Raw genomic sequence first — 8,929 nt, forward strand, 5'->3', positions numbered from 1 at the left:
AGAATACAAAAACTCAACAAAACGGTAGCACTCTTAATACACTTACTTACTCCCTTCTTCAGTGCATTTTCTAGCAGTTCGGTATTATCAATAAAACTGAATATCAATAAAACTGAATTTCCTGAATCCAACAACAAAAGAATGAAGGGCCCCCAATTGTGTTGAATCTACGTAAAAACCACGCACACGAACAAATGACTACCCTCTTGAACCCTAGAATTTTAGATAACTTAGCAGAACTAATGCTGTGAAAAGCCTTCTTCAGGAGGCCAGACTAAAAGTTGATGCAAAAGAAAGATACACAAAGGAAAGAATAATAGATTGGTAATGGTGAATGAATCATTGATTTCGTACGGGTTAAAAATTCTGTGATAAATACAATTGACTTCCCACCCAAATGCATTTGTAAAAGGGCCTAGCGATCCTCGATCCATGTAAACAAATAGATCATACTTTCCCCCAGAAAATATGATACTCTAGCATCTCAAAAATGGTTACACCCTTTGACACTAGGTTGAAATTTTAAGTCGTCCGCATACAGTGTATGACAAGATACTGACATTGACTTCAAGGGGGGATTGTTCTCATACATTCGAAAAGAAGATGGAAACTTTTTTCGGAAATGTAACCATATGACTTGTCAAGTAAAAGGTTGCTTTCTGCATATATACATATTTCGTCTTCTCCAATGCGAGTCTGGATTCGGGCCTAAATTTGTGATGGACTCGTTCTATGATCGATCACTACTATCACGGTGGTCTGAATCGGGATGCAATGCAACAACACCTGAGAGCCACTTCGGTCACGTTGCTCCTAGGGCAAAGGTGAGGCTGCGTCTGAGGAGTTGCTTCTGCCCTGGTAATAAACTGTAGCCGTCTTCATCCCTCTTTTCATACTTAGGTTAGTTATTCGCTTAAGGTTATGTATAGCCCTCCTGTTATGGAACATCATGTAGAGAGTGCTTGGCCTTCTTGTGGCACAGGAAGCAAAGTTGAGTAGTTTTGCAGACAAAATGGTTATGGGTGCAATTAAGAAGATCCAGAGAACATGGAATTATTTGAAAGTAAAACTATTCATGCCATTAAATCATTGTTACGGGCGCTCATCGTGCATCCGGCGAAAGAAAAGAAGTCGTCGAACCTTATTACTATCCCAGTTGATGAACACGAAGTCATCTCCAAATCGGTCATTACTAATAAGCAAAATTTCACTACGCACTATACCTTGAGTAAACGAGACGGAAAACGGGATGGATGCATGATTTGAACATGCTTGTGTTGACCAAAACCACCCCGGGAAAGCAGTATTTCACGGTAGTCCGGCGGGCACATGGGTAAAAGATTGAGTTCTAATGGATGTAAATACATTCATGTTTATAAACAAGTCGAAAACGGCAATCTCGGTGGTTCGCGCAAGAAACGTTCTGTTGTCTTTTGCACAAGGATAATTGGATACACGATCATCATCATCAACGGCGCAAGAATCAGTATCCGGTCTAGGCCTGCCTTAATAAGGAGCTCCAGACATCCCGGTTTTGCGCCGAGGTCCACCAATTCGATATCCCTAAAAGCAGTCTGGCGTCCTAGCCTACGCCATCGCCCCATCTTAGGCAGGGTTTGCTCCGTCTTCTTTTTCTACCATAGATATTGCGCTTATAGACTTTCCGGGTGGGATCACCCTCATCCATACGGATTAAGTGACCCGCCCACCGCAACCTGTTGAGCTCGATTTTATCCACAACCTGACGGTCATGGTATCGCTCATAGATTTCGTCGTTATGTAGGCTACGGAATCGTCCATCCCTATATAGGGGGCCAAAAATTCTTCGAAGGATTTTTCTCCTAAACGCGGCCAAGATTTCGCAATTTTTTTTGCTAAGAAACCAGGTCTCCGAGGAATTCATAAGAACTGGCGAGATGATAGTTTGTATCGTTAGAGTTTTGACCTTATGGGGAAACGTTTCGAGCGAAACAGTTTTTGTAATCTGAAATAGGCTCTGTTGGCAGCCAACAACCGTGCGTAGATTTCATTGTCATAGCTGTTATCGGTTGTGACTTTCGACCCTAAATAGGAGAAATTTTCAACGGTCTCAAAGTTGTAGTTCCCTATCTTTACTGTTTTCGTTTAACCAGTGCGATTCGATGTTGTCTGTTCTTTGATTTTTGGCGCTGACGCGCGAGTAACCGCCTGCTCAATCTAGATGAAGGTAGACTGCACACCTTGGGTTGTTCTTCCCATAATTTCAATATCATCAGCATAGGTCAGTAGTTGGGTGGACTTGAAAAGGATGTTACCTCTCGTATTAACATCTGCATCACAAATCACTTTCTCTAGGGTCAGGTTAAAGAGGACGCATAATAGTGCATCCCCTTGTATTAGACCGTTGTTGATGTTAAAAGGTCTCGAGAGTGATCCTGCTGCTTTTATTTGGCCTCGCGCATTGGTCAGGGTCAGCTTAGTCAGTCAGTCTTCTTAATTTCGTCGGGATACCGAATTCTCTCATACCCTGGCTACGCTGTTATAGGCGGCTTTAAAGACCACATTGCAACAGTTTCCCATCGCTTGCCGCAGAGAGAAAATCTGATCTGTTGCTGACTTGCCTGGACTGAAGCCTCTTTGGTATGGGCTAATGATATCCTGGGCATATGGGGCTATCCGGCTTAGTAAGATAGTGGAGAATATCTTATAGATGGTACTCAGTAACGTGATACCTCTATAATTGCTGCACTGCGTAATATCTCCTTTTTTATGTGTGAGACAGATAATGCCTCGTTGCCAATCGTCAGGCATTGATTCGCTGTCCCACACCTTGAGCATCAGTTGATGAACTACTTGGTGTAGTTGGTCGCCCCCATATTTAACCAATTCAGCTGTAATTCCATTGGATCCTGACGACTTAGGATTTTTAAGCCGATGAATTGCACGGACTGATCTTCTATGCTTGGTTGTGGCAGCATTTATCCATCGTCTTCAGTTGGCGGGACCTCCAACTCGGCGATGTTTTGGTTGTTGAGCAGTTCATCAAAATACTCAACCCATCGCTCCAGTATGCCCATTCCGTCCGAAATCAGATTCCCCGCTTAGTCTCGGAAAGATGAGCATCGAGGTGTATAAGGCTTCATCCTCCTGACTTGATGGCAAAACTTGTTCGCCTGGTGCGATTGCTCCCTGCACTTTTTGAGCTCACAGACCTTTTGGATCTACCAGGATTCCTTTTTCGGTCTGTAAAGTCGCTTCTCCACTTGACGGAGTTCGTGATAAGTTTCTGCGCGTCCCCGCGTTCTTTGAGAATGCAACATTATTCGATATGTGGCATTCTTTCGTTCCGTTGTTAGCTTACATTCATTGTCAAACCAGCCAAGTATGTTTTTGGCAGTATCAATAATAATGTTCTTCAGGTGATTGTGAAGATCATTTGTTGCCTCATCTCCAGGATATCGGTTGTGGTTATTGCGAGATCCATTTCCTTCTTATAAATGTTACCGAGGGCTGTGCCGTGGATGGCTTCAGTGTGAACGCTGGTCTGATTGTCAGAGGGGATTTTGGGTGGTGTTGTTATTCGAGCTCGAGACGAGATAGTGATCCGAATCTATATTGGCATCCCTATATGTTCTGACATTCATAAAGGCTGAGAGATGGCGGCGGACTGAAAGTGGTCCCGTCTGGAGAGGTCCACGTTTGTTTGTGGACCGCTTTCCGCTCAAACCAGGTACTTCCAAAAACCATGTCGTGTGACACTGACAACTGAATAATCCGCAGTCCGTTATCATTTGTATTTTGATGTAAACTATCGAAGCCAACGTATCGCCTGAACAGGGGTTCCCTCCCTACCTGTTAAAATCCCCAAGTATAATTTTGATATCATATCTGGGACAGACTTCGAGGGTTCGTTCTTCTGCCTCGTAGATGTTATCCTTCTCCGGCTCTACAATTTCCTCTGTAGGGCCGTGAACGTTAATGAGGTAATGAGGCCTATATTTCTAAACTTGCCTCGCAAGCGATGAGTGCAGAGCCGTTCGCTTATATTTTCAAAGCGGGCAGGTTTCATTTTTTGGCTGACTAAGAAACCTACTCCGAGTACATAGTTTACTGGATGGCCACTATAATAGATGGTGTAGTGACTCTTCTCTAGGAAAACAGTCCCTGTCCAACGCAACTCCTACGACACGGTTACATGAAGCCTATATTGGGACAGGGTATCGGCTAGCTGTTTGGCAGTTCCAAATCTGTACAGGCAGCGCACGTTTAATGAGAAAATGCGCAAATCGTTATTCCGTTGTCATTGCCGGGTTGTCGTTGTATAGTCTATCCAGTCCGCGGCTCCTTTTGTAGCTTCGTAATGGGTTGTTTTTCGTGTAGGGTTGTCAGCCTTACCCAACCCCTTACCTGGACGACCTGGAGGACCAGTTGGTACAATTCGTCCCGTTTTTATGCGCGGGAGATTCGCCTTCATCCTTCTCCGTCCGCAGCTTTTCGTTAAGAAAGAGCTCCCAGCGGTCACCACTTGAAACTGGAGATAGGGCTTGGCAATAGAGTTATTATTGGTGTTGATTTAGCAGGTGTCTCCCAGGTTTTATGCTTCATCGTGATTACCAATTCACGTTTCGCCCTAAGGCCTATACTACCCTTTCACCACCTGTTTGCGTCAGTAAATGCTGCCTGATTTGCTGCTTGTTTAAATTCTCTGGCACTTTCTTGGTCACCCAACTTGCCAACTTCGTTCAACTTAACTCCTTCCAAGACCTCAGTGTAACTATCGATGATAAGCTCGGCTTGGAGAGACGCTACGCTAATGTCAGCAGCCGTGCTTCTAGAGCTCCTCGCCTTGCATTATGCACCTTTTCTGATTTTTGGCTGTATCTAACCATCTTTTCCTCTTTTCAACTCCTTCATTAAAAGGATCCTTGCGTGCCGCTTTCCACAATAGTGAAATTGTTCAACTCAATTTCATTAGATACCTTTTCAGTAAAAAAAAACTTCATTCGTGTGGACCGTCCTGCCCGTCTCCACTCTTTTAAACTCCCTTATCTAGAGTTCGCGGTGTACACTTTTTAAACTCTCTATCAGCCTGATAGGTTGCTCCCTCTTCACTGATAACACTATGGCTTTGCAAAATGTGTAGGGCAACCATTTTTGTAGTGTCCTCTGCGGAACTCAAATTTCTTGTCGGTGCTATAATGCAGAAGATATGTTCCTCGCTGATTTCCAATGAGTTGAGGTCCGTTCGTTCCTAATTCGATGTGGTGTATCTCTCTTGAAAAATTAAAGAAACCTCCCCTAGTGGCACATGATGAAAAAAATTATAAACTACGGTAGAACTGAATAATGTGACCTCCTGACTTGAAAAGTCTAACCTTTTTGGCTCTCAGAAAAGAGGCAGCAACTGGGATGGAGCCCCTCGAGGAGTTGCATTATTGAAAGTTATCTAAAGGTGAGGCGCTGAAATTATATATATAGGAAACGGTATAATGCACATATGTATATCCATATTTTCTATCTTTCATGTGAAGTTTGTAGTTTAAACCAATTATCCAAAATTCTAAAATCAAATCTGTGCTAGTAATGTCCTCTGCCTTGTTCGTATCTGATACACTTCCAATCAGAACTAAATCTAAACAAATTGAAGTAATTCCTACTCATAATATCCTCCATCGTCGCAAAACTTCACATAACTCTCATACGTATTTCCAACCCCCAGAGTAAAATCAATACTTCTCCATTCAACCACGATTCAGATAAAAATATCTTTTCATTCTTGGCGTGTATGTTCGACAAAAAATTCAAGTTCATCGCACTTTAAACATGTTTTCCAGCCCGGAACGGGAGCGTGAACATCCCCGTGTTCGGATCTTAATTGAAAAATCGAACATTACCCAGATAAAAATAGAATCCCGAGGAAGGAAAACAATGAAAAATCCTGAATTGAACTTTAATGATTCGTTCCGAGCGCGAGCCTCCATCTTTTTCCCGGCCAGAATGAGATGAGTGCGGGGCTCATCGCAAGGTTCATCATTCAACTCATCACTTTGAGGTGCATGAAAACCGTTTTCAACCGTTAGCGTGGGTTGCCAGTGGATAATTTCCATACACACACACATAATTTCCATAGAAGGGGAAAACCCTACAAATACTAAGCCGTAGATACTTAATATTGAGGGATTTTCTTTTCAAAATTTCTCAAAGAATCAGGGGAAGTGAGAAAACCAACGAAGAGGGCAGTGCCACTTCTGTTAGGGGCAAATTAGGGTGTAGTTAGGAAACCGCTCCATAATTGCAGTTTAGTGCGGCTTCGCTGCACTCCCAGCTACACCCCGTTTACAAATACGCACAAAGATATTGAGAAAAAGGCAGCAGGGACGCTTGCGCTGCACACTGAGGAGGACTTTCGCCAGTAGAGCTTAGGGGAAAATAGGGGCCAGATATGCACATGCAACCAAGTGCATTTTTCTTCCGAACTCAGAACCGTTGAAAGTTTTCCGCGGGCATTTTCCGGCTTTGTCCGCTCATGTACTACATCGTGTCTAGTTAATTACGGAGCGTTGCATTCATATCAGCCATTGAGTGCACAGAATGCATCCAATTTTCTTGGATATTTTGAATAACTTGGGGCTCACTGCATCACTCATGGCGTGCAGGTGTGGCGTAGATGTGTTCGTTGGATTGTGCAGTTGCAGTGCATCGGGGCTTGGAATGGATTTGCTTGTATGGATGCATGTCTTGGGCGCTGGATGCAACGCGACATCAAAGCGATTACGAGTACGCTCGGCGCGGCAAGAAGTGCATGGAAAATGCACGGAGGAGCGAAAGAAGACGCGAATGAGGCAAATAAGGGCCAATACAGGTGGTTACATTACGTTTTACATAGCTTATGTGCGTTAAACACAGATTTTACATCTCGTTCACATTCGATTCCGAGTTGTTGTGTCCTTGTCTTGGCGGTGGTATTATTTTTATGGCGTCGTTTTCTGGGGGATGGATGGAGTTGTTATGGTTTTGCCATTATGTTTTGTCGGAAAATTCGCTGGAATTGCATTAAATAGTATTAGTAAGTTAGTTTGGAGCTTGGGTAAGTGGGTCTTTGGTGGATCAGAGACATCTCGGTGTAGGAGACAAAAGTTCTGGCGGCTTAACAGGTGCGATAAAGGGGGTGGAAAAGCAGCCAAGTTAGCTTTTTCAGTAGCATTGCATTCGGGGTAATAGTAAATAGGTGGATATTTAACATAGAAAACCAAAATGTATTACTATCCACTAGTGCCGTCATTAAGTTTCACCTTTTAGAGGACACTAAGGTTTTGAATCCATGAGGATCGGATTATACACCACGCATGAAAAATGTTCTGAGAAAACCTAGCATGCCATCGAAGATAAAATACACAAAGGCCATTAGATATTAGGTGATATTAAATAAAATTCAAAGTGCACGCAACTACCCATCGAATTATTTTGAACAAATATCCTTCATTGGAGTGTTAACCGTCATCGTCTCTTTTCCACTCTCTAGGTAAGATCTCAGATCTTCAGTATTTTCGGATAAGTGGAAGGGAAAGTTTAGTGGCTGTGATGAACAGGATATAGTCAAACCCAGCGGCCTTCACCCGCTTGACTGTACTGATGTTAAAGATGCATTTACTTCTATTTGGAGAGGAAGAAACGGAATTTCACCAGAGACACCAGATTTCGTGACGCGGTATACAGTACTGAAATCATGTTCACTTGTGAAGGCGGAAACAAACTTACCAGACACTGCGTCACCGTACCTCGGAAACCACCATCAAACAATTTTTGAAAAGTTGGATATTCGCCAAAGAAAGTAGTCCGTGCACTAAAAGAGAGGGGAATAAAAGTAAGTTGCTTCACGAACTTAGTGCGGTCCGCCGTCAAGAAGATGCTAGAATCAGAACCCTTCCATCCCTCAACAAAAATAAAGTTATCGAGGACTGAAATTATTATTGATTGTATTTGTGTGTGCTTGTTCACCACATGTGTGAGCAGCATGTTATCATAGCCCGCGTTCGTATTCAGTTCACCCATCACCATCGGAATATTACCTCCAGGAATCCATCCTCGACAGCATTGAGGTGTTCACGGAAAACCTGATTTTTCCCTGTACGTAAAGCTGGGCACTCTGCGCTTTCGACACAAATTGAGAAATATAAGTATCATTAACGTTCAAGCTCCTACAGAGGGGACTGTAGAGTCGGAGAAGGATATCTTCTTCCAGGCAGTCGAACGAACCCTCAAAGCCTGTCCCATCATAAATCAAAATCATATTTGGCGATTTAAAAAGCCAAGCAGCCAAACACCTTACATAAGGGTACCCATGATAACGGACTGCAGATTATTCAGTTAGCAGTATCGCACCAAATTGTCGTTGGAACTACCTGGTTTGAGCGGAAAGCGATCCAAAATCGTACGTGGGCCTCTCCAAATGGGACCACTTTCAACCAAATTGATCACGTGTTAATTGTACACCGCCACCTCTCAACCTAGATGAATGTTAGAACATATAGGGGGCCGCAATACTCACTCATTCACTACCTCGTTGACATGGTGCTCCAAGCTCGAATAGCAACACCGCCTAGAATCCTCTCTCAAGCGAGAGTAAACACTGAAGTCATCCACAAATGGATGTCGCAATAAGCACAGTCAACAGAGGTCCTATAGATAAAGCATCAACAAATGAACTTCACAATCACGTGAAGAACGTTATCATTAATACGGCCACAAACATATTTGGCTCCAATCGAAAAAGAAGTCGGAACGACTGGTTCCACGATGAATGTAAACTAGCGTCAGCACCAAACAATGCTGCATACCGAGTAATGTTGCACTTTCGAAGAACACGGGCACGCGTAGAAGCCTATCCCGACCTCCATCAAATGAAGAAGCAACGCACAGAAAGAAAAGGAAAGTTTGGGAGAACCAACCG

Source organism: Hermetia illucens, chromosome 2 (assembly GCF_905115235.1).
Source record: "Hermetia illucens chromosome 2, iHerIll2.2.curated.20191125, whole genome shotgun sequence".
Taxonomy (NCBI): domain Eukaryota; kingdom Metazoa; phylum Arthropoda; class Insecta; order Diptera; family Stratiomyidae; genus Hermetia; species Hermetia illucens.